General features: G+C 41.7%; 2 long non-coding RNA genes across 2 annotated transcripts in view; one reads left to right on the top strand and one right to left on the bottom strand.

Annotated features, from left to right (window-relative positions):
• Nucleotides 1-22,127, top strand: part of LOC308572247 — a 40,387-nt gene extending 18,260 nt beyond the window's left edge. The window contains exons 3-4 of the long non-coding RNA XR_014001651.1: nt 19,930-20,052; nt 21,903-22,127. This is a non-coding gene — a long non-coding RNA (uncharacterized lncRNA). The remainder of the gene's footprint in view (nt 1-19,929; nt 20,053-21,902) is intronic.
• LOC308572282 overlaps nt 1-27,247 on the bottom strand; it is a 118,473-nt gene that overhangs the window by 24,990 nt on the left and 66,236 nt on the right. The window lies entirely within an intron of this gene.

Here is a 27,247-nt window from a genome sequence, read left to right as displayed (position 1 = left end):
ATAAAATATGGTGGCCCTTGCTGGAATATGTCCTAGAACTCTGGTAGCGCCTCTTGCTTGCTGAATGGAGGATCAAGAGGGGTGTCTGAGGTTGGATCTAGACACAGGGGAAAATGCTATAAATAAGTCAGAAATTAGATTGATATAGCAAAAGAAAAATAAATCTGTATGGAAAATCTTATTTTAAAATTTCCTGCTCTCTGGCGCCATCTGGTGTTGCATGTTTATAGCGTATTCAAATAGTTCCACTATTTGTAGCTGAGTCCTGAGTGTGTGTGTGTCAAAACCAGTCTGCTGTGCAAAGGTAACATTGACATTAATTTCTCTTCCCACTTTTGCCTCTGGACCTTGCCCACCGCCGTCAATTGGCCCTCAGAAGAATGATATTATCCTGATTTTACCCCCAGTATCAGAGGGACTATGCCACTACATGCCAGTTGCTAAGGATCATGGGGAGGAGGATGCTTTTGCACCTTTGTCTTATTCCTGGGCTTCACATAGACATCTGATTGACCACTGTGAGAACAGAATGTTGGACTAGATAGGGATTGGGCTTGATCCAGTAAGGCTTAATATCTGCTCTTAACTGAGGACCACAGGCTACCTAGACTCACCATCTCTAAGGACTTTAGCACTCTACTTGAAGAACAGCCATTTCTGCAACAACAACAGAAAGGGGCAAGCTTTATGAATTGAAAACGTCGACAGAAATGCCCAGAAATAAAGTACAACCATAACACACACACACACACACACACACACACACACACACACACACACACACACAGTGCCTTTAAACCATGCTGACAAAGCCAGGGTCCAAGGCCAGATCATACCTCAATTTTACCAACAAGGTTCTTATCAGTATCAGGAAAGGTTTTAATAGCTGTTTTGTTTTTCTGGTGTGTGTTTTTGTGTGCTTTCAAGTAATTAACAAGGCAGCAGTGGCTTTGATTGAATAGTGTTTGGCTTTTAGAGGAAACCAGTGGATAGGGCAGCCTGCTGTGACAAAATAGAACTGAACTGACATTTATATCAGAACAATTTTATTTCCAGGTCTTTCAACTATTAAATTGTGCATTTATATATTATAGACCCAGAGTCGTGCCTCTGCACTTAAGGCATGAGATGGGTGTGTGTGTTTATGGATAGAGGTCATCTACAAACCCTGTGGATGATAATAGATTGTTCATCCATGCCTGTAACAAAGATTTACAGAGATCTCTGTAGAACTGTATCCCTATTTTTCCCTTGAACTTTGCGCTAAAACATTTAAGTCGCACTGGATTTGCCATTAAAGGTAAAGGCCTTGCGGACCCATAGCCAATCTAGCATTGCTCAGTTCAGTATACAAAGATATGCTCAATACCATATACCTGGGATGAAGCTAAGCCACAAGACTGCCTTCACTGTTTTAATACCTCAGGCCTCCATCATTTGGGCACCATCACAAACACGATACTTTTAAATGGACCCCTCTCCAATATTCAGTTGCTAGTAATCAAGTATAGAGAAATCAGGGGATGTAACTTGAGTTAGTCAAGGAAGCATCCTTGAACAAAATGGAACTTATTTCTGAGTAAACTTGCACAGAATTGCACTGTTATGCTTCTCCAGCAGCTCACAATCTATTCAACCAGTTTAACTGGGTAGGAGAACCCACCTCTGTGACAACTGGTTAAAGGGGCATGTTAAACTTGCACTGCACTGATCAATAAGCATCATCATTTATCACACTTCTCCTTACAATGTGCTGTCTTTGGCTTTGTGGCTCATTGAGACTGTAACAGTTAATGGGGTGCCATACAACTGCTCCTCAACACCACCTTATTTCTGCTCCATGTTTAAGCAGGCCCTTTTTTTGCAAGATTTTTGAAAGATTCAAGTATTAACATATTGGAGTACTCCCAATCAGGTTCACCAAGACTAGGCTACTCGGTCTACCTAATGCTACTAAGCAAACATGTATTAAAAAAGGTAAAGGTAAAGGACCCCAACTCTGGGGTTGCGGCATTCATTTTGCTTTACAGGCCGAGGGAGCCAGCATTTGTCTGCAGACAGTTTTTCCGGGTCATGTGGCCAGCATGACCAAGCTGCTTCTGGTGAAACCAGAGCAGTGCGTGGAAACACCATTTACCTTCCCGCAGAAGCGGTACCTATTTATCTACTTGCACTTTTTGGTGTGCTTTCGAACTGCTAGGTTGGCAGGAGCCAGGATAGAGCAACGGGAGCTCACCCTGTCACAGGGATTCGAACCACCGACCTTCTGATTGGCAAGCCCAAGAGGCTCAGTGGTTTAGACCACAGCGCCACCCACGTGACGTCAAAGCAAACATTGAAACATACAAAATAACTGTATCATTATATATATTGGAACATAATTCACATTGGTCTACATGAGAGATACATCTATAATTTAAAGTTTAGAATTCCTGATAAGTTTGTCAGCAACAACAGGGACATATTGGAAAGGTAATAAGTAGTGGCTGGTAGGACATATGACCTTCTGCCTAGTCCTATTATAAGCCTCTGGTAGTGGCAATAGGGAGGGGGCAAGTGGTTCCACACAGGGTACTGAAGGTGCTGAATCTGGCTGCTTTATTCCATTCAAATCTGCAGATACCATGTGTACAATAGTAGCTTTTATCCCAGCTAAATCAACTATTTCCAGGTATGATGGTTTGCATTGTGGATGCAACAATGTGTACTTACTTCGGAGAGTGTAGTTGTCAATACAAACTAGGAACAAAGTAGAAAGCAACAAAGGAACATCAGAATTTTTTTTAAAAAAATGATGTCAACAAATACCAAGAAAGTCTACATTATGAAGTGGTCAGTGAAAAAGTGCTGTAAGGAATGTATCAGTTCCTCTTGAGCTGTCCATCTCCATCGGATCAATAGCCCTTCCAAGCATGGGACGTTCAAGCTTTCAGCTTGAGAAATTGAAGTTCTCAAAATAAGTCAGGGTTGCAACACAAGTCCATCATGGCATGTCACAGAAATGAAATGAGTTGTCTCCTGTTCGATTGATGAGTGACATAAAACGAGGAGGGAAATAAACGAGACTTTCTTTCCCACCCACCCCCTTTAAGTTGCTAGAATGCTTCTGTCAGAAAGTTTACACTACGGGATCCATTCTTTGCTTTATGGTTCTGCATGAGTCCAGATACCAATAATACTGAAGGAGAAAAAGAGTCAGGGAGACGGGAGTGGGGGTGGCAGAAGCCTTAAGGAATCACTTACTCATGTTATAGAATACATATTAGAGAGAGAAAGTTACCAAATACATTAGGTGGCATTCAACTAAGTTTTACTCAGAGCAGACCTGTGGAAATTAATGGACCTAACTTAGGCCACATTCACCCCGCACGTTTAAAGCACTGTGGTATTACTTTAAAGAATCATGGTTCCCTCCCAATAATTATGGAATTTTTAGTTTGTTAAGGGTGCTGACAGTTGTTAGGAGGTCCATAATCCCCTCACAAAGCTATAATTCCCTGTGTGAAGTAAGTAAGTAAGTTGTTTTATTACAGTCAATGACCAGTATCAGGATAAAATCACCAACTACGAAATTTAAAATCTCAGAACAAACTAGAATAAATTAAATTACATATACATGAGAAACATAGTTCTACTTGGTCATTTATCTGGCAGAAGGGAACCCTTCTGATCTAGGGATGACCAGTGTGGTTTAATAGGCAATCCCTCTTTGCAGAGAATTTTGAGAAAATAGTTCTGTGGGGTGAACAGGGGCCTCCTACCAACCCCTGGCACCCTTAACACACTATAGCAGCCAGAATTCTGTGGGGGAAGCTATGACTGTTTAGAGTGGTATGGTGTAATGTATGATGTAAATGTGGCCGTAGTCATGTTCATTCATTTAAATGGATCTACACAAGAGTAAAACATAGCTGAATACCTTCCATTGTTAGTACAAGCTGTTTTGATTGCTTCTGTGCCGCGAGCTTCAAACTGCTCACCTCACAGCTAGAGCAATCTAAGGTGAGACTTTGCGGTTTAATTTGCAGATCCCTGCTCCCTTTTATTTTTATTTGCAGCTCAGGTTTGGGAGAACAGCCACACATACACCTATGAAGCAGAGCATCTACTTTTTGTACAGAAGTTCCCAGGTTCACTTTCCCATCCTGTGGTTTCCAGCAACTAGCATTCAGAAGCATTACTGCCTCTTACTATGGAGGGAGAGCACAGCCACAGCCACTGATAGCTATTAATTTGTCCAATCCTATTTAAAAGCGATCCAAGTTGGTGGCCATCACTGCCGCCTGTTGTCTAAGTTGCCTACATAAATAGCTTGTCAGAGCTAAGAAAATACTGGCTTCAGTCAATGCTTACCATACCATTACCAGTGAAGTCTTGCTCTCCATGCTCAGTCAGTAACACAACTCAACTCTTTATGGCAGGGGTAATCAACCTTTTTATACCTACCGCCCACTAATGCATCTTTCTTGATGGTAAAATTTCCTTACCGCCCACTAATGCTCAATGGAAGGAGGATTCAGATTGTGCCGTAGTGGGCAATAGGGACCAGGTGGACCACTCATGCTTTATGGAATTAGGTGGCATCTGGTAATGGAAATAGGAAGGTTTGTTGGAAGGTCACGAAACAAGCAAAAAGTTGAACAGGTAGCCTCCTATGTTCCTAGCTGGTCAATTAATTTGTCAGGGAAGGTTAAGGCAAATTGTGATTTGTGGCTTACATGATCAAAAGCCAGAATATTCAAAATCAAATCCTTTGCCACATGCTATGGGAGGAACAAATTATTTGTAGGACGTAATTCAGAGTTTGTTCAACGGCATGAGGAAAAGATAAATATATGATTGCCACACCTTTTCTTGTCAGATGTCTCGACTGCAGAATTATGCAGTAGATGTTCAGTGCATTTCTCTTTCCTATTAGTTAAAAGCACTCCTGCATAGTCTACAGCTAGACTAGCAAAATCAATGTTAGATGCCATTGCTAACTGAGCTGTTTGTTGATTCTGAAGAAGACAACTTTGTTACCTCATAGTATGTTTATGCCTCTATTATAGCGCTTTCAAAGTGATCAGACCTAAAATGTATTCTGCACATGTTTATGTATATAGTTTCCCTTACTAATTTGGAGAGAGGGAATACAGTACAACATTATAGTTCCCTTATCCATTGCCTTCAGCAATAAATATGGATACAGAAACCATAATTAGCCTTTGACAATGTGTTTGAAAATGATGTAGCTAAATTCTTCAGCTTCCCAATGAAGCTCCCTTTTCTCCAAGGAAACAATGGGTTCAACCAACCAAGCATCTATTTAATCTGAGCCAAAATAAAAGTGCTTCTGTAGGAAATCTACTTGATAGGTTACATTTGATGGTTCTAGCATTTGTACTCGGTGCTGAAGTAAGTTCTTCATTTTGAGTGGGCTGTCTGCTTAAAAGAAAAGAAAAGAAAACACCATATGGATGTTCCTGCATATATCTGTTTGTTCATTGAGGGTTTTTTTTGGGGGGGGGGGTTAAGAAAAGAGTTTTTCTGAAAGGGCAAAACAACTCCATATATATATATTGTGGTAGAGGTGGGAGTTAGTGATATTGCAGGTATTAGCCAGTCAGTGTCACATGCAGCCAGTTTCTGTTGAAGATTTGCCAAACTTGCCCCCATTACAGCTTGACTTTTCTGTCATGGTGATTAGGAAATTTGGGCCAACTGTAGGCATGTTCTCCTTGGGTCTTGGAATAGGGGCAACAATGTCCATGCCTTGGAGAGAGGTGTCAGACATTCATAGAATGGCCAGAAGGGGTAAGGCCAAATGTTCTATATAAATGCACACTGACACTTCTTTAGTTTCTTTACTCCCACTCCTCTCCACAGTCCCTGCCTGCCTGTCCTAATAGTGGCAGTATAGATAAACTTAATCACTTAGGGACCAAGTAGGTTTTGGTTTGGTTTGGTTTTCCCGATGTGCCTGACTGCTTTGAATCACTGTTTTTTTGTCTATTCTGTACTTCCTCTAGGAGCCAGTGGGATATTGGCATGGGTGATATCAGTTACATAGGTAGTCCCAGAACAGCAGTAGCCAATGGGGACTGTTATAAGGCCCTTTTATAGTGATGGTTGAGAAAGGCTCCCTCTCTGAAGCCCTTTTGCTGTCAGTCTGTGCAGGCAATACTGAACTAAATGGACTGACTCAGAATAAGGCAGTTTCTGATATCCCTAACCCCCTGCACTCGGTACAAAATAGTGGTTCAATGGGGCCATCGACTTTAAGGAACAGAGTGCTTCTGAGTATTGTTGTTGTTTAGTCGTTTAGTCGTGTCCAACTCTTCGTGACCCCATGGACCAGAGCATGCCAGGCACTTCTGTCTTCCACTGCCTCCCGCAGTTTGGTCAAGCTCATGGTGGTAGCTTTGAGAACCATCTTGTCCTCTGTCGTCCCCTTCTCCTTGTGCCCTCCATCTTTCCCAACATCAGGGTCTTTTCCAGGGAGTCTTCTCTTCTTATGAGGTGGCCAAAGTATTGGAGTCTCAGCTTCAGGAGCTGTCCTTCCAGTGAGCACTCAGGGCTGATTTCCTTAAGAATGGATAGGTTTGATCTTCTTGCAGTCCATGGGACTCTTAAGAGTCTCCTCCAGCAGCATAATTCAAAAGCATCAATTCTCCAGCGATCAGCCTTCTTTATGGTCCAGCTTTCACTTCCATACATCACCCTTTCATGGATCACTGCCTTGCCGTAGCGAAGGAGCTTGAATAACTCAGAGAAGCTATGAACTATGCCGAGCAGGGCATCCAAGATGAACAGGTCATAGTGGAAAGTTTTGACCAAACATGATCCACCTGGAGGAGGAACCGGCAAGCCACTCCAGTATCCCTGCCAAGAAAACTCCATGGACAAAGACAACAAGCTTCTGAGTATAGGATTTACTAATTTGTTTCAGTAACAGAACTGATCTGATCCAACTCTACAGTTCTATGATTCTATGATTCTATGATAGTCCTTTTTTGACAAAAGTCCACTCCTGGGGACTGAGCCTGCAACGTTCTTCATTTCAGTAGCTTAATTTAGGGAAGGGCAGGGAGCTTTTGAAAAATGGTTGCTAAGGTTAAACAAATAAATATTTGTTGATTGCTGTAAATAGCCAGAGATCTTACAGCTTGCACCCAGTGTACCTTCTGCTACTCTCGCTCTACAGGATCATAACTTTTAAAAAATCTCCTCTTTCCACAGTACTTCAATATTTTTGAATTAGAGTCCCACTTATCTGCAAGGAATTGTACATACTCTGCGTGAGATAGGAGGCATGAATTCATACTGTATGCCAAATCCATGGATGAAGGAAGATGTTTACTGCATGATCTGTCACTTTTTCATTAAATATATAAATTTGTGTAGGCTTCCTCAAATATATGAGATTTCTTAAACCAGTGTTACAGAATTATGCTCTAAGTACAAGTATAAATTAGTGTTCATGAAATTAGAGTACAGATTTAATAAAATACCCTTAGAAGCATAAAATTCAGCAGTTCTACACTCCTAATGAGTTCACACTGTTTGGTGAGATTACATATATGAAAAATGTGATTTAAAATCAAACAGTAATTTCCTGCTTTGTTCTAAGCACTACACAGGGCCTGATGCTGATCCTATGTGGCATGGAGCAATTGAGTCAGCATCATCCTATATAGGAAATGAACATAAAAGTAACTAAATAGGGTTTATCAAATTTTAGGTTTATAGGGACCAGTCTTTCAGTGAATAATCTTTTGCCTGAAAATGATATTTCCCCAGGAAAGGGAAAATGTCACAATACGTATACCAAAAAAAATAAACACGTGATGGCCTCAACTTTATCCCAAATGTTCTAGTCCCCAATGCCCATTGAATCACTACTTTAGACTCCAAACAATAACAACAACAACAACAACAACAACAACAACATTTATTTATTTATTTATTTATTTATTTATTTATTTATACATACATACATACATACATACATACCCCGTGCATCCAGCTGGGTTTCAGTGCAGCCATATTTTAAATGTGGCATGGTTCTTTTTGCACCACTCATGCCAGCTGTAACTGGTGATGGGTAACTTCTTTCTTACTGGCCTTCAATTTGGTTAGACTAATTTGTGCTTATGTCTGTCTAAATTAAGGAGAATAATTCGGGCTTCCAAACCTATACCTAAACAAACCAAAGCTCAGACACCCAGGACTTCCATTCTTGGGCACAGTTCATGTGACTTTTTACCGCTCAGGTACCCAGACTGGAGAAGCAGACACAGGAATCAGGGGAAAGATGCATTTATGAACTTCTACCATCACATAGGTTTTTTTAAAAAAATATAACACAAAAGGAAGGGAAGGGAGGGAAGGAAGGAAGGAAGGAAGGAAGGAAGGAAGGAAGGAAGGAAGGAAGGAAGACCTATGAATACATTAGCCCACAGACTACTCATCTCTCAACTGTGGCTACACCGTTATTTGGGCTCATGGATTGTTCAAGCAGCATCCCAGTCCTTTTAAATATATCTATATTAAGACAGTGGTATCTAGCAAATCAAAATGGATGATCTTACACACACATATATCATAGTCTGTCGAGCAATTATGTGTTTTCCTGGTTGGGTGTTTGCTTTTTTGTGGAATCCATGATATCGCATCTCCCCACCCCCTAAACTTGCTGAAATTCAAGCTGCACTGCTTCTGATTTGTCACATTTGACTTAAGACAGTCGAACAGCTGGGAAATCAGTGAAGCAGCAGAGCAGAGTGGTCGCAATGGAAAGAACTTATCAAAGAGAAAGCTGCCCAAGAAAACCCACGTGGTGCCCTTTGACACTGAAACACTTTATGGGATGCTCCCCTGAGATATTACAAGACATATTTTTCCATGATAACAATATAAAACCTACAAAAGCACAGAGGGCATAAAACCATACCATTGCTGTTAAGAGAAAAACAAGAGTGGATCTTTTTGATGTTCTCTTTAGGCAAGGCAAGACACATTATTCTAAATATCAGAAAGGAGCCAGGAGCTCAACAGAGATAAGTATTTTAAACGGGCTGTTCCTAATATATACAAGTCATCAATGCCAGCAAAGTCATCTTGACCAGACCTGTTGGTCACCCTGTGGAAGAATGTCTATATTACAGGCACAATCCTGCCACAAGAGAGAATTTTTTAGGTTCAATTGATTTATAGGGGAATCTAAGTCCTTTCTGGGACCACAGAGCCTAGGTCTTGTAGATCAGAAGGTTGGCGGTTCGAATCCTCACAAAGGGGTGAGCTCCAGTTACTTGGTTCCTGCTCCTGCCAACCTAGCAGTTCGAAAGCACGTCAAAGTGCAAGTAGATAAATAGGTACCGCTCTTGCAGGAAGGTAAACGGTGTTTCCATGCGCTGCTCTGGTTCGCCAGAAGTGGCTTAGTCATGCTGGCCACATGACTCTCTCAGCCAATAAAGCGAGATGAGCTCCGCAACCCCAGAGTCGTCTGTGACTTGACTTAATGGTCAGGGGTCCCTTTACCTCTACCTAAGTCCTTCCCTTCAGTGGGGCTTCAATCCTTCACTTTGCTGAATTGTGCATGTCCTTTCCTTTGGCTGCACATGATTCCATAAGAGTAACATCCCCACAGCCTATTTGCAATGTTGAACGCTATAGTTTAAGTAAACAAAATGCCACCACCAACACACAAGAGTGGGGTTTGAGCAGGTTTGGGGGGAACCCAAGGTTTCACAAGTGCAAAAAAGGATTAGGAAGGGGGGAAATGTAAGAGGTGGACAAATTTTGACAGCCAAATCAATACAAAATTCATCTCCACATAATACATTTACAGTATGCACCATTTTAACAGTCAGTCCTCGGAACTGTAGCTTGTTATGGGTGCTGACTTCCCATGGCTTCAATTCCAAGCACCGTTGCAGCAGGGAGGGAGATAGAAAACCAGACCGCTAGGGAATATCCTGGAAACTGACATGCCTGATGAAAACAGTGAAGAAGCCTGCTCCACATTCTGTTGCAGTTCCCACTTGTTTAGGATTAGTCTCTTGTTTTGATCTATGCCCACTTCCTTGGTGCCCACTACTTTTTCACAGGCTTTGGGAGGAATTAAATGCTATGCTATTATGACTGTCCCATCAACACAAAGATTTTTCCTTGCCAGATGGAACAATCTCACCTCTCCCACAGACCCCACATCCCTGTTCACTGTTCTGGGGGTAATCTGAACCTCCCAGAGCTGATTTGGGGGATTGTGTGGGGTGCAATGTCAGAGGTAGAAAGCTCTGTTGCACTAGCTGGACTCATTGCACTGGATCCCAATAATGCAACTGCTTAGTTGTATAGTGCCCTTTATTTGTAAATGCTACTACTGATACATCTCATATTTATTCTCAACTTTCTGCACCTTTTAAAGAGATTTTTAGAGGGGATTTGAATGTTGTAAACCCATTTGCTAATTAATATCCAATAGTATGGAAAACAGGACTAGATAGATCTTGGTGACAATGTACAAAACAAATGATCTGAGTTGTGCTTCTCATTTGTGGGATACCCAGGTTTGAATTGTCTGAATTTAACACAGTATTAGGGATTGTGATATGTCTGCAAAAGCCTATCAAAAAAATAAACTACATGCACAATCTACTCTTCCATGAGTGAGAGTCCCATAAGGCAGAAAAAGAAAACATGACTCTCACAAGGTCACTGAAAGGTCTCCTATTATTTATTTAACTACAAAAGTCTCCACAATTTTCTGCTGCATTTTGAGTAACAAGTTTTGCGAACATAAACTTTCTGTCTCTATAACTATCAAGCAACATCACATCACATGATTTAATATTTATATGTTCAATTATGGGTTTCCCCTCTCTACTGGCAGTTTCTATTCTAGTGACTGATGCAGGAGAACAACTAAAAGTTTTGGAAATGTGACCAGGCATTTCCAGAAAGAAATGCCTATTTGGGCACATTGCAGTCTGCCCTTGGGCTAGTAGAAAAATGCATTACTTCTAGTTTATATATCTATCAACACATGCCATAGAATGGATGGAGGTCTAGAATTGCTTTGCTTTAAAAGTTTCCTATGGTTTAGGGCTGGTGTCACACATATACACAAATACAGATTGCATTCTGCAAGCATAGGCACCTCCTTGGGTGCCCCTGAACTTCATGTCCTCCCTTCTCGAATATAACAATTATTAAAGGTAGACAAAGCCAGCATTCATGCACCTTGGTTTATAACATATATGGGATGTTCTTAACAGTTCTTGAAAATGTTCCCTGTCTCAAGTCATGTATTGCTGGGGCAAGTGTACCTGAGAAAATGGACACTCCATCTCTCTACATCTGATCAGAGGTGTGATTTAACTTGCTATCTGCAAGAATGCTGCTTCCTATATATACTGCTCCTATATATACTGCTGTTACTCTGGAAAAAATGAATGGACTTATGAACAGAAACATTAAGAAAGAACTGGAGATGGCAGAGACAAAGCTAAGCAACAGAGGCCCTTGAGTACAAGCTGAAGTGAACACAGAAGAAAAAGCCCTCAAGATCTTGGTGATCAGCCTGGGAAAAGAATGGGGAAATGAGGGAGATTACTTTTTTCCCATCTTTAAACAAGGATACACAATCATGGCCAACAGGAAATGGGACTAGGATATATGGAATTGGGTATGAATTAATGAAGATATAATAAATAATTATGGGCTACCACACTGTTGGGATTTGTTGGAACCTTGGGGAGAAATTGGTCATATTGGATCGGAGAACAACTATGATTGACATTGTATTTAATGATGAAAACTTTAAATAAAAATTGATTTTAAAAAGAAATAATATTTCTTCCTATTAGGAGGTAAGTTTTAGTCCTCTTCAGGCATTAGAATTAAGGCAAACACATGAGGAATGAGGCAGTGGAGACCAGCCTGCTATCTCTGTTCCCCTATGTTGCCGTTCCCATCACTAGAGTTCTTGCATTCATCAGGAGACCCCATGAATATAGGCGGTTCCCTGTGTCAGACTTACACCTTTCATGAGTTGGAATATGGTGGGAGTATTGATGGAGGGGCACTCATCCCCACTGCCCCCCCCCTATGTTTATCCTAGTTGTGACACCAGAAGAAAGATTTTGTGTTCTGAATAAGAAGCACAGTATAGTGATGATTTCAGACTTCCAGTTATCAGGACACCATACATTACAACAGTACCAAATTTCAGTTTTCTGTTTATTTGTAAAGTGTCCAAATAACTTCGATTCCACTGTGAATAAGAGAGATCCAGGTGTATTTCTAAAGATGTTTCTTCCCCATTCAGGCACTCAGTGAGCTAAGTTATAGCTGGACTTTTTAAATAAAACTAAACCTGTCTGTGACACTTAGATCCTAGATCAGTGTAAGATATTTCATTTCCTTAGGCTCTGCCTCTTGCCAAAAGACCTATCATCCCACAGCAGATCGATGTGACTTCAGGATTGTAATCTATATTTACTTTGCAGAAGATACTGCACCTCTGCTTTCAGCTGATTCAGCTTCTGTTTCAAGTTCCTTGACCTCAAATGTCTCCCCGTTCACTCCAATGTGTATTGCTTAAGCACTTACTGCTGAGTGTCCCTCCGGCCATTTTGAAAGGTGTTTCATCACACTACAATAAACGTGAAATACTGATGCACTCAAAATGGCAAGGAAAAAAAGGAGGTGAAAGCAGCAGCTGTAGATCGACATGGGACTGAACAGAGGCATTTATTACACTTCACTTTCATACTATTGTCTACCTTTAGCAAAGGAAGATTGTAAGTGTCCCTGGTGGTCCGAGTCAATCAATACTACATGGGAGTTAAATTAGGCCTCAAGTCAAGCATACATCCACCTTGGCTGAGATACCTCCAACCTAAAGTCCCTGGAAAATTTACATTTTTTCCACTAAGTTAACCAATAAGAGAGTGAAATGAGTGAGAAAAAAAGCAGCTGTCTAGTCTGTATCTTGCTTTCTTGAGAAGCGGACATTGTCCAAATAGCAGTTTAGGGCCTTCAAAAGCAATTTAAAATGTCACTCTGAAGTTGCAGATGAATACTTGGTGCAGTTACAAGATCATCAGCCACACACTTAAGAAAAAATACTGGCCAATAGTCCCTATTAAAATGAAAATATCTATTTTGTTGAGAGAGGGGAGGGAGGTGATTTCACTGGGGAATTTTAGACATGGCGAAAATTGAATTCTTCATTGGATTTTTGGGGCACATTCATTGAGGCTTGCTCTACACACACAGCAGAACTCAAGGCAGGAGAAACCAGAGGTGACAGAGTAGACTGTGTCACTTCAAGTTGCAGGTCGCACAGCTGACTTGACCATTCCAGGACTCTAGGACCTAATTCTGCTATGTACGGATGCCATAACATCTGCTTCTAAGGTTACGAATCCTGCACTCAGGGCTGTGAAAGTTGCACTCTCTTACTTTATAAAATTACAGAGCTATCCACAGACTAGTCACACTGATTTCATGCAATTCAGAGGGCTTTGTATCTGTATGCATGTTCTCTGATACAAACAGGTAATTTCCACTTTGTACCACTTAAGAATGGACATGAAGAGCAATAAAGCCCAGATTGGAACCTTGGGCAGTATTCAACTAAATAAATCCACAAGCAGAATAGTTGCATGGTAGGACATTCCCCCTTCCGCCTGGTTCCTGCCCTGTGCCATGCCCAAATCTGCTCCTAAACAGGGGACATGCATAAGGAGGAGAGGAAAAGTCATTCTGCTCATGGTATTCAAAGGTCCAGGTGGCTGATTTAGGGGTATAGAAGAAACTGGTTTGGTACCCATTTTTTTTTAGCATACTTACCTAATTTGCACATTCTGGACTAATACACAGGCAGGAACCTAACAATCCTTCACATGCCAGGCTTTCCTGAATTTTGTGATATGGTTTTTTACCAATATTCATAGGCCTATTTTAGGGGGAACTGTTTTTAAAAACACATACTTTGAGAGAAAATACATATTCCAATACGTATTTGGTTGAAAAGAACATGTATTTAATATGCATTTAAAAATAAATGCAATTATAAATGCGTGTGTGTGTGTGTGTGTGTGTGTGTGTGTACTCACATAAACACACATACACATTACAGATTATTTGCAGAAATGGCACAGAATGGGTTTGTGAAGGAATGCATGCAAAATTGACATGGACTAGATAGAACCAGATTCTTCCACCCCATCTCCAGCTTTTCTGTGTGAATTAGATGAAGTTGCACCAAAACCCTGAGGGAAACATTTCAGGAATATGGGAAATGTAGTATGTGACCGAACAAGAAATTGGTCTTGTCATCAGATCTATGCATTTGCTCAAATTTATGAACGATAGTCCAAAAGAACTTTGTCCTGACAACACTGAGATAGCACTCGGTGCTTTCTTTGAACTTGCAAGCACTGACCTGAACCTGTGATGTTATGTGTGGCCAAACAAGAGTTTGTTTTTTACCTCTGATCCATACGTTTAAAGACTAGGAAAATACTATGGAAAATGTCAACAGTAAAGATGAGTGGGGCTCTGAACCTATGATAAGTGACTTATCCTCATCAATGCCTATAGCAGTGTTGACTGGAGTTGTTGAGTGCTGCAAAACATGAGGCTGGAGCAGGCTGAACTATAGCGACAGTTCTGAATTTAGGAGGTTATCTAGGTTTGAGAGGCACAGCTCCCACTCAGCCCTGAGACCTTTTTTAAAAACAGAAAATTAAGCAATGGCCACACTTGAAAAATATAGACAATTCAACAGCTGTTTTCTGCTCTATCTTGACTAAACGTCTTTGAGACGTCAGAGAAACAATTTGGAGCAGCCGTATATCTACAGAAAGAGAGAGCTACTAACTTCGTCTGATTTTGTGATGTGTGACTGAAAGCACCTTTTATTCCAACAGTAACTTTTCTAATTAAAGCATCTTCTGCCTCAAAGTAATAAAGCTTCTGCTGTGCCAAAAGAATATATGCTGATTTAATAACCCTGCAATGAAAAACAAAAGGCAATTATTTAGCTCAGTCTTTTGTGAAAGGGAAATGGAATGTTAGTGTATTATTATTATATTGCTTTACTAATCAAATCAAAGGCAAAGGTGCTGTACTCTGTAGAGGTAAACACATTCCTAATATATTTAGTTGACATTAATGTATCTGCTCAGATGTCCTATCATTTTATTACCTACTGTGGTATAAGTAGTATAATTTGGTCACAGAAATCTGTCTGTAACAGAACTTTAAAAAAATAAATGGGCAGGAGGAACCCTAGATTTATCTTCCAAATAAATACACAGGATGGGGAAGTGGCTTAACTCAGCTATTTGTTGGTTGGGGAAATTATTTTGAATATGAAGTAGGTAAACCTTAGTATGCCAGATGTCTTTCTCGTGTAAGCAATTTAAATTCAATTTGTGGCAGAGAATGCCAGCCCTCCTGGATCAATAGGCTGTATTCACTGGAGCTGACACAGTACACCTGACACAGCCAACCTGGCGAGGGACATATTACTCATACCTAAGGGACTTTCTCTCGCTTTTATCACAAAGTAAATCTCCTAGGATTACAGGTACTTAACGCTAATTAGATCTGCTCTATTACCTGCCATTTGAATGGCCTCTGTTTCCTTGCCACCCAGTTTACTTTCCTGTTTCAGTGAGATAATTGTGGGTGTGCAGCCCACTTAGGTAAAATAGCTTTGCGCGCGCGCGCGCGCACACACACACACACACACACACTGGCCTCTTTTTCTTCTGGAGAGGGAAAAAAATACAAGTGGTGATACTATCTAGAGGCAGCATAAAATGCTTTTTCTGCTATACTTACCGACTTCTTGCCAGATAATTATGTGATTAGAATGAGAGTATGCAAACAAACAGCACTTTGGCCCTCCTCACACATGTGAGGTGAAGCGTGTCTTACGGTCCCTGCTTAGATTACCTGTATCTTTCAGGCAGCAAGGCAGGCTAAAAAACCTCATTGTATGGATATTCCGCCCCAACCAATTCTCCCTGCTTTGCAATGGTCTTCTGAGAGCTGTAATGCTGTATCCTACCATATTTACAATGCAAGCATGCTATACCTTTATGCACGCTGTAATTGCTGCCTATTATGCTTTTATGACATTTGTGTTTTACTTTAGTCATAAGCCCCCTTGAGTATGGCTTTGAAAAGCAAGCAAATAAATATACACGGTTGTACGGAGAGAAATGTAGGCGCCTGGTTAGGCTTATATTTAAGTCAGTGGCTTTCAAGCTTTCACTCTTCAGGGAACTGTTTCCCCTTAATAGCTGCTGCAGAACCCTGCCATGTTAGAAAGGATTCTGGGGCACTTTCGAGGGGACCGTAGACACACTCAGTGGAGAGTCTGGGTAGGCCGATGGTGCCTTCCCATTGCCCCACAGCTGAAAAAATGCAACCTGGAACCCATCCCACACTTGTAATGGTACATTTTACAGGAAGACCATTGGCAGAGATAAACAAGCTGTCTTTTCGGGAAATTTTTCTTTCATCACTGATATTTCTCCCATGACTGATACTGAGCAACACGCACATCTCCATGATGACTTCACACCCCTTATCTCTGTTTACACAACTTGGGAACCACCAAGTCAAATGAAACCTATCTACCATGTGTCGTGGTCCACAAATGGTTTCATGAACAGTAACCAAGCTGCTGACTTTGGGTGTTATCAGGGTTTTCTTTCAGCTGGAACTCACCGGAAATGAGTTCTGACACCTCTCAGGTGGGCGCCATTGCTATTGTAAGAGAACAAGGGAGGCATTCATGGTAAGTTCCTGCAAAATAGCACTGGGTATCACCAGCTTTGTAACTTTCAGGGATTTTTGTTTTGCTTTACTTTCAAGTCAGATGCCAGAAAACCAAGGTGGCTTTGCCCCACCTTCCCGCTCCACCCTGACAGCTTCAAACCTTATACCCGGATAAAGTTTGCTTATGTTAGTGAAAACAACATATAGAAATCCATTATGGAAGAGGACGTTGCTTTGCAGAAATCTGTAGAGTAGGCAATGTGGATAGTAGGAGAAATTTGCACTGAAATTTTCATGTATAAAATTGCAAGCTGGTGCAGAAATGTGGAATACTGGAGATGAGGGAAAATGACAAACAGAAAAAAAACAAAATTGTCAGATGTTCTCTCCTTTATTAGAAAGTGCCACAAAGAGAAAGCATCAGCTAAAATAGCACCTCTGTATAGTTTTATCAGGTAAGACTACATGGTCATACTCAAGGTCTGACTGGTCAATGTAGTTGGAAATGGAGGGAACCATCCTTCCATGTTGGACTGGTGACATCCACTTGAAACCCCTGTGGGCCACCCGAGTGTTAAAACAATGATTTCATACTCCGCTTCTCGCTGCTCTGTCCTCCAAGCTCTGCCATAATTCCCCTGAGTGACCCAAAGGGGCTCTAATCATTTTGAATTCAAAACAAAAGGCCCAACCCTATTACACATATTACTATGAAAGAATGAACGAAACTTTACAGTGGTACCTCTGGTTACGTACTTAATTCATTCTGGAGGTCCGTTCTTAACCTGAAACTGTTCTTAACCTGAAGCACCACTTTAGCTAATGGGGCCTCCCGCTGCTGCTGCCGCGCCGCCGCAGCGCGATTTCTCTTCTCATCCTGAAGCAAAGTTCTTAACCTGAGGTAATATTTCTGGGTTAGTGTAGTCTGTAACCTGAAGCGTATGCAACCTGAAGCGTATGTAACCCGAGGTACGACTGTATTTGCATTCACCTTCGGCCATAGCAACAAAAGAGCATTGTGATATACGAAGAACAAAATAAAAAGTCGATTGTAATAAAGCACAGTTTAGGGTCCTGAATCAGCAGTCAAACAGTGGACTGTATTCTGATTGCCCCAGCTAAACACCTTGCAACCTTTGCTGTCATCTGCTCCTCTAGATCTGCCAGGAGAAAAGTCACTGTGGCAGTGGTTGGACGACCTGGAATGGACAATAAAAGAGGGGGGATAATCTCCTTCCTCAGGTCTTGGTGAAGAGTACACGCGAGGAGGGTGTGCACCACTGATTCGGTGCTGCCATCTCTACAGAGACATAGGTGTTTTTCATGTGGAATCTGTTGGAATCATCCCTCAAGTACAGCCGAGGGCAATATATTCAGTCTTAATATGAAAGAGTTGCATCAGTGTAGCAGGATAGGGGAGATTTTTGTAGTGAACAGCGACACAAAACCAGACAAGGGAAAGGCTGCCACAGTAGATGGTTTTCTATTAGCCACAATGAGACTGCTTGTTACTGGAATCTGCAACAGCCATAAGCAAAGACTGCCACTGTTAGGAGCCCTGCTAGCTACTGTGCTACTGCTTGTATTGCCACTGCTGGCAATTCATGATCTCTTTCCCCTTTGAATCCAGTGTTTTCAGTTCTACTAACATACAGTATTGTCCCAAATATGCTTGGAGTGGGGTAGATGTTTAAGCAGATTGGCATCTATAACAAATGGTGGGTTAAAAAACAAAATAATAAGAGTGGCCTGTGCAGTAACGCCAGGGTGGTCTCTTTTTGAAGTGAATAGCTGATTTTGTTTCAATGAGTTTGGAAAGTAATCAAAACTTCTCAGTACTGAGGACGTGATTTTCAAGAAGCACAAAACCGTCCCTACCCAACGGGTTACCGCATATTTAGAGAAACCTGAACTTTTCTCAGCTGGTTCAGCTTCTCTCTTTGAAATTTTTCGCTTGCTGTTTCTTTTTTAAAGGTGTTAGAAAAATATGACTGTAATTAACAACTGACAAATATATCTGGGCTCGAGTTAAAGTGGGAAATCACAGAGGTTACTTATTTTCTCATGCATTTTCCATTTGTTCTCTTTTTCACCAGGAAGTTGAAAGACCTGAGGTTCAAACTTAATAAGGCCCCATACTGTTTCTAAGAGTATTTACAACTCGCTTTAAAAAAAGAGAGAAAAAAACAAGCCAGCACATTTCTTATATTTAAATTTGTTTTCATTCAGCTAAGCTATTACACAGTAGGCCATTCAGGAACCTTTCATAATAAGGAGTACATGTTTCCCAGACAAGGGGAAGAAAGAAATGTTCAGCTAGTCTAGCTGTTTGAGACTGGGAAAGCAACAAACCATTTGTATGCATCCAATCTACACATCAGCAGCATGAAAGGAAGCAACCCGCAGCAGAGGACTTGAGCTTACACATGCCTTAAGGACCAATCAGCAAAGGAGAAACGGTGACTTCCTTTACAAACAAAACAAAACAAAACTTCATAGCTTCTATTGAAGCTCCCACATTACCAGAAGGTCATAGCTCATATTCCAGGAGCACCTCAGAAGCACTTGGCAAAAGCGAATTTTGTACCACAATAACTTTTCAAGGTCTCTCTTGAAAGATAGGAACTAGCTTGATACAAAGGCCACATTCACAACATACATTTAAAACACTATGATATCATTTCAAACAGTCGTGGCTTTCCCCAGAGAATTATGGGAGCTGTTATTTGTTAAGGGTGCTAAAGAGGTATTTGGAGACTGTTGCAGTGGCATAGCAAGGGTTGCCAGTGCCCAGGGCTGCACGAGGGGATGGGGGTGGGAGGGAAGGATGGAAACAGGTGAAGTATGCATGCGCTCAACTGCCCAACAGTATCCACGGAACCCAGGAGTTCACAGCCACAGAGATTAAGAGCCGTTCTGTCATCTGGACCAGAATCAACTTACTGGTTTGCATAGAGAAGTTGTTTTCAATGGAGCCCAGTGCAGCTGTATTGAGGCAGCACCAGGTTTTGAAATTTTGCACCCCCAACAATTTGGCACCTGGGGCAACCACTCCTGTGTTCCCCCCCCCCACGCTACTCCACTCTATTCTCACAGCACTACAACTCCCAGAGTGGTTTAACAATCAATCTTTCTTGACAGGCAACTGTGGGAATTGTAGCTCTATGAGGGGAACAGGAGTCTCCTAACAACTCTCAGCACTTTTAACAAACTACAGGCATCACGGTATGGATGTGGACCAAGTCAGATCAACCAAGTCAGAAGGTCAGTGGAGCTTACTCAGAGATAACTATGCATAGTATTTCAAGCAAGCGGTTCACGATGGATTGTGTATTGTGTTGCTGCCATTCTTTAGTGGGTAGTGGTGTGTGTGTTTGTGTATTCTGGACTGTCATTTTTGACCATGGCTGTTGGGGAGGGCATGTATCATGATGATCACCTGTACTTCCAGATTTACCCTTTCCACTATTGTTAAGGTTCAGGCATCTTGCTCCGTTTTGCATCTGAATATCTTACTAGAAGTTACAGGGGCATTTTTGTCTGCTTCCTTGTGAATTTCCCCTTTTAGAAAAGGAACATTCACATTAAGAGATTTGTTAACATGAATATCTAGCTCAATATTACAAAAAAAATTAAAGGAAACATTTCTTTCTGCATACATTTGCCATGGAAACCTTGGAAAAAACACCAAATTGAGTCATTTTAAAACTGAGTGGGCACAGAATGGTGCAAAGGTTCTTATTTGCCAATCTGAGCTCAGTGCAATTTACTTTTCATTCTAGGAGGACACCTGCATTGGAACACTGACTGCTGGGTCAAAGGTTGAATTACCAGAGACATGGATCCTTGGCAATAGTCAGCCCTCTAGTTTGAAAAGAAAACATGATCAGTCACACCAATGCAGTTGCCAACAGTGATTTTATTTCCATGTCTGAGGGCAGTACCAGAGGCCCTCAGATACTGGGCAGAATAGGTGTTTATTTTTATTTTTTTTAATTTGGGAGGAAGACTAAATTAAATTCTGATTCTTCTTCCAGCCATCATTAATATTTTTTCTTCCTTTTCCCAACCATTTGCTGTAATTTCTCCCTATCAATCTCTTTCCTTCTCATATATGCTGCTCTCCTGTTTTGTTTTTAATGCCAGGTAGTTTAGTTTAGGTACAAACTCTCAGTTTGGACAAATATTTTGCAGAATTGTCCACTAAGAGGTGGTGGGGCACAATTTAGAGATGTCAGCATGGTACAGATCTTTCTGTTGGTGCTGAAAGAATTACCAGGCATAAATTATGCTGAGATCCAATGCATTTAATATCTCACTTATAAAATGATTTGTGTATTTTCTCCTTCCTGGGCCAATAAGCTCACATCTTCTTCCTCCTCCTATATTTTGCTGCCATCACGGCCTGACATTATTAGTGGGTGTAGTTTTGGGTGGGCAAGCAATTTTTTTTGTGAAGCACTCCTCCATTGTTTCCCAATATAGACGGATGCCAAGAACAGCACAAAAAACCCTCTTACTTATAAGGGGTGTATGTCCCACTGGCATTAATTAGGCTTCTTTCTGAACAAACATAGATTAGAATTAGACTGTCTGTCCTTCCCACCCTGGTTTCTACGAAGAGGACAGGAAACTATCTGGGAATGTGTATACTCACTTTCAACTAGGGACAATTGAGGAATTTGATATTTGTGAATTCTTTTATGGATTGACACGATCTGCACATCCAAGATTAGTGTGCAAACCCAATGGTTTTTAAGCTAAAAAAAACATCATGTATCAAAACACATTGAAAATGTACACTTTAAGTGACAGAACAGAAAGAAACTGATTCATGCATCCCTACTTTCTATGTCACTATTCTACATTGGTAGGTGGAGCCCCAGGGAGGAAGTAGTAGTGAAACTGTGGCTAGGATGGGGGGAGGCTGTAACACGCATCATTCAACTTAATAAAACCTCCAGGTTTACAAGTGGGCAGAGTGCTGTTGTGCTCACATCCAGCTTGCGGGCTTTCCACAGGCACCTGGTTGTCCACTGAGAGTACAGGAAGTTGGGTCATTGGCCTGATTCAGCAAGCTTATTTTATGTTCTTCCCTTTTCTTTCTACCACAGAACAAGAAGAGGAGGAGTTTGGATTTCATATCCCGCTTTATCACTACCCAAAGGAGTCTCAAAGCAGCTAACAATCTCCTTTCCCTTCCTCCCCCACAACAAACACTCTGTGAGGTGAGTGAGGCTGAGAGACTTCAAAGAAGTGTGACTAGCCCAAGGTCACCCAGCAGCTGCATGTGGAGGAGCAGGGAAGTGAACCCGGTTCACCAGATTACAAGTCTACCGCTCTTACACCACTACACCACACTGGCTCTAAGACAGTAAGACACTATTCCCATGTTTGCTCCTTGACACACCTGTACTGTGATGTGTGACACAGAACATAGACACTGGTGATGAGTAAGCAAGTGGCTAACAATTAGCCTGGTATACTAGAGGGGTCACTTTTGCGCATCTGGTAACCCAGGAATTGCCAGTGTGGCACCTGTGGGTGCACATTTGTGCCTGTGCTTCCACCTCCCCTACTCAAATTAGGCTTGAAAGCCCATAGAACAGTGTGTGCTTTATTTCAGTGTGTGTATGTGGTGCCCATCGCAGCTTCTCTGGTTTGCAATTGTCTCCACAGGGTCCAAAGAGGCTGTCACCCCTGTTGTAGTTGTTTGCACTATACCCTGTTGTTTTATTGCCCAAACTCCAGTTTAATTGATTAACAGCCTTGAAAAAAATGCTCATTTGCATGTGTAGCAGCTGAAATGGACTGCTTGCCATATTCTTGTTATTACAAAAAAACAAAAAAGAGAGACAGATACAGATGGTGTTGTTGCTGGTGATTGAAATTTCTTTTGGAAGAGGCGAGGTGGGTAGAATTTTTGGAAGTCAACTACTTCAAAACTTGCTTCATACAGAATTGTGTCAAATTGGGTTTCACTTTGATGCAGAAATGAGAATACAATAACAGTTAGTCGTATCTGATGAAATGTAAACAGGCAGATGAGAAAAGACTGCTGGAAGTAACCAAAGGTTCATCTAGCACACCATCATTTTTCTAAGACTAGCCAAGCAGATGCCCATAGAGAATTGCGCAAGTAAGACTTGAGCAGAACAGCATTCTCTGTAGTTGCAATTCCTAGCAGCTGCTGTTCAGAGGCAGTGAAGGTAGAATATACCCACAGCGGTCAGTAGGAATCGACATCAGTGTCCTCCATGAAAATATTGATACAATTAGCAGACAATAAAAAGAAGCAGACATAATACAATGATCAAAATATAGATGAAATAAAATGTTTATAAAATATTTTCATTGTAATCCAAGAAATCAGAACATTGAGCCAACATGGTAGAGTGTGTCTCATACTGGACTCTGATCCATGCTCAGCCACAAAGCTTGCCGCGTCTCAGCCAAACCAACCTCATAGTTTATTGTGATAATATTGGAGTGGGCAGTACACTATATATCCCCCTGAATTGCTCAGAGAAAGAACAAAATCAAAATAAATAAAGCCAAGTGATGATGTCCCCAAGACAAAAGATAAAACTGCTCTTCAGCTTGTATTATTTTCGTTAAAGCACCTTTGGAGAAAGTTATACCAGTAATGCCCCAAATTAACCGGCACATTAAACAAATTCACATTAGGCTTTCCTAACTTATCTCTGTGAGATTATATGAGGTTTGCTATAATTTTCCTGAAGTTGCTCTTGTTGCTGATTGGTTTATTAATTTGTGTTTATTGAAGGTACTCTGGTGAAATGCTGTATCTTAATTGCAATTTTAATGCCCACCACTTTAAATATGTATGTGGCAGTGGCCAGACTTTTGCACTGCATGCCTTTCCAGTACAATTTGGGTTTTTAGTGATCTTGCATATATTTCACTTCTATCACTTCCAGAGTTTGGAACCATGGGAAGAGCTTCTCTGTTATATTAGTCTTTGACAGGTAGAACTTATCCATCAGGGTTAGTAGCCATTGATGCAACTCACCCTGAGAACTGATGAAGGGTGGGATAGACACTGAAGAAATCTTTAAAGGCCAATGCCACCAATGCGCAGAGTCTCCTTGTCGTTGCTCCTTTGCTCCACCATCCCTTATTGTTCCTGTCATGACAATATGCAGGCATTCGTCCCCCATCAACCCTTTGGCATTCATCCCTCATCAGCGTCATCATAATTTCTTTTCTCAAATTCTTGACTCCTCCTTCCACGGCATTCCTTGACCGAACACACCACCGTGATTGCCGGAGAAACACTTCAGTTTGCAAGCTGGCAATGAAGATTGTGTTGTAAATTACCCACCACAGAGTTGCTCGGTCGCTCAGGCACTTCAGATTGCTCTAACTGCACCATCCAGGGGAGCCTCTGAAACATCCACAGTCATTCTTTTGTCACGATCTCATTCCAAATGTGATTTATTTCCAGAACACTTGTTCAATCTGATCCATCAGCATCAGGGAGCAGAGAGGAGAATTACCATGAATTGAGCCCCAAAGAGAACTTTTCAAGTGCTTCGTCTCTTCATCACTGCAAAGAGCAAGGGAAAGGCGAAGTGCTAGCGAGTTAAGGGCTTGGGTGGGGGGAACAAAGCACTTTTAAGATAATTTCTACAGAGTCAAAAATGCAATTCTGGATTTAATTAAGCACTTTCCTTATTCCCCATGAGTTGATCAGATGGGGGAGGGGGAGGGGAAGATAAGAATGCTTACCTTTGCATAAACCACTACAACTTTAGTTCTGAATGGCTTCAGACTATAAGACTCACTTTTTCCCTCCTAAAAAGTAAGGGGAAATGTGTGTGCGTCTTATGGAGCGAATGCAGGCTGCGCAGCTATCACAGAAGCCAGAACAGCAAGAGGGATTGCTGCTTTCACTGTGCAGCGATCCCTCTTGCTGTTCTGGCTTCTGAGATTCAGAATATTTTTTTTCTTGTTTTCCTCCTCCCAAAACTAGGTGCGTCTTGTGGTCTGGTGCATCTTATAGAGCAAAAAATACAGTAAATGGAAGTAGAAAAAACTCATACACAGACCCCATGCTATTGCCTAATGTGGAAGCTGTTCCCGCACCAGGGCCCCATCTGTATTATACATTTAAAGCAGGATGTGCAATTTTAAACAGTCATTGCTTCCCCCAAAGAATCATGGGAAGTGTAGTTTTTAAAGAGTGCTGAGAGTTGCAATGACCAGCAACTGGTACTCACAGCACACTCCCTCCAGCTGTGGCAGTATAATATAGCCATCATGCTTAGTAGCCATTGATAGCTTTATCCTCCATGAATTTGTAAAATTCTCTTTTAAAGCCATCCGAATTCGTGGCTATCACTACCTCCTGTGAAAGCAGATTCCCTAGTTTAATGATGTGTTGCATGAAGAATCAGTTTCTCTTCTCTGTCCAGCATTCAGCTGGGATGTGCCCAAGTTCCAGTATTATGAGCGAGGGAGGAAAATGTGAGCTGGACATTAAGGTGGACTTCTTTTTTTAATTTATAGATTTACACATACAGTCATACCTCAGGTTACAGCTGCTTCAGGTTAAAGGTAAAGGTCCAGTCGTGACCGACTCTGGGGTTGAGGCGCTCATCTCGCTTTACTGGCCAAGGGAACGGGCGTACAGCTTCTGGGTAATGTGGCCAGCATGACTACGCCGCTTCTGGCGAACCAGAGCAGCGCACAGAAACGCCATTTACCTTCCCGCCGGAGCAGTACCTATTTATCTACTTGCACTTTGACGTGCTTTTGAACTGCTAGGTTAGCAGGAGCTGGGATCGAGCAACGGGAGCTCACCCCATCACAGGGATTCAAACCGCCGATCTTCTGATCGGCAAGTCCTAGGCTCTCTGGTTTAACCCACAGCACCACCCGCCGGAAGTACCGAAACGGGTTACTTCCAGGTTTTGGCGGTTGTGCATACACAGAAGCGCGAAATTGTGCTTTGCGCATGCGCAGAAGTGCTGAATCGCAACCCGCGCGTGCACAGATGTGGGTTACAAACGCTGCGGGTTGCGAACGTGCATCCCACACAGATCACATTCACAACCCGAGTGTCCACTGTACACTGTATATTAAAACATCTGACCATACTTGGGTCAATTTTATTCTGGATCACAGATCTTCACCTCACCCCCAGCCCTGTTGGGCCAGCACGGCATCTGCAGACCTCCCACACATGATGCACCAGTCCCACACATGATGCACCAGAGATCAGGCCTGATGTTGTTGATGGTCATGGATCAGGATCTGGCAGATCATGGGCTGAAGCAGTCCCACCTCCTCCCCATTCCCTCCAAGACTTGTTTTGGGACTTTCTGTTGACAGCACTTCCAGCCACTCACATGTCTGGCAGGCAGAAGCTGGAGCACTGCACCAATGGAGTGATGTGCTGCTATTGCTCCACAGGTAGCTGAAAAGAGGCTGATAGAGCCCTGCAAACTGGGCTGAGGGATGCTTCCACTCAGTCTACCACCATCCAGCCCTGTGCAATGGAAGTTTGAAGGACAGTGACCAGCAAAGCAGTTATATTAACATTTGAAAGCAAAATATTATGGAATGTTTAAAGAAATACCATGTGATCCTTGCACAGGCATACAAATTTGGGAAATGTTCCCATCTTTTTTGGTTTAATAGCTCTTGTTTGCTAGTCCCTCTAATCAAACACGCACACAATGTTGCGAGTTGTCCTGTGCAACATGTACACATGGGTGCAATGGCTGTATTATCTATAAGCTCAAATGCACCAGCCTTGCTCACAGAGGCTATAGATTTCTACATGAATTTGGCATTGATTTCTAGGATAAACAAATGGTTTTAAGTCTTTACTTGCCCAAAGCTAGATCATAATATTCTGCATTTCAAAGTGTCTAAGTACCTTTAAAGTGATGGCTACAGAGTCCCTCAAGGCACAAAATGGATAAAACCTTCTTTTAAAAGTATTTTGCTCACCTTTGTTTTAAAAGGAACTTGGGGTTTATTGAGTGAAAAGCTTCATTCCCATAGTAACCAATGCTGGGCTAATATCGATCCAGAGAGTCAAAAGCAAAGCCCACTGACAGGAATAAAGAGTGACTCTTTCTTATCCTCGTATGTATTCCTTATCAAGCTCCCACAGGTAGCTCACATGCTACAAACAGTACATGCACTGTCATGGACATTTTTTACTTTTGTTGACCCTGAACCACGTGCACAGGGAGGCTCGTCAGCAGTGCCCAAAGCGCTCAGGAAGGGGGAAGGAACACACAACTTTGTAAAACCTACTTTGATATAGTTACTCGTATAACAAATTCTCAAGAGTCTACATATCTGAGTTTTGCCTCATTCCTTAGAAAGCCTATTGATCTCAAGGAAAGATATTTCTTTTTTCCCCTTTTTTGGACAGAACAAATGCTATGGCATTGAACCATGGGGTTTCTGTCTTATTCTC

The sequence above is a fragment of the Podarcis bocagei genome, assembly GCF_964188305.1.
Source record: "Podarcis bocagei genome assembly, chromosome: 1".
Classification (NCBI taxonomy): Eukaryota; Metazoa; Chordata; class Lepidosauria; order Squamata; family Lacertidae; genus Podarcis; species Podarcis bocagei.
The sequence above is the reverse complement of the archived record's forward strand: the minus strand, read 5'-3'. Positions and strand labels throughout refer to the sequence as shown.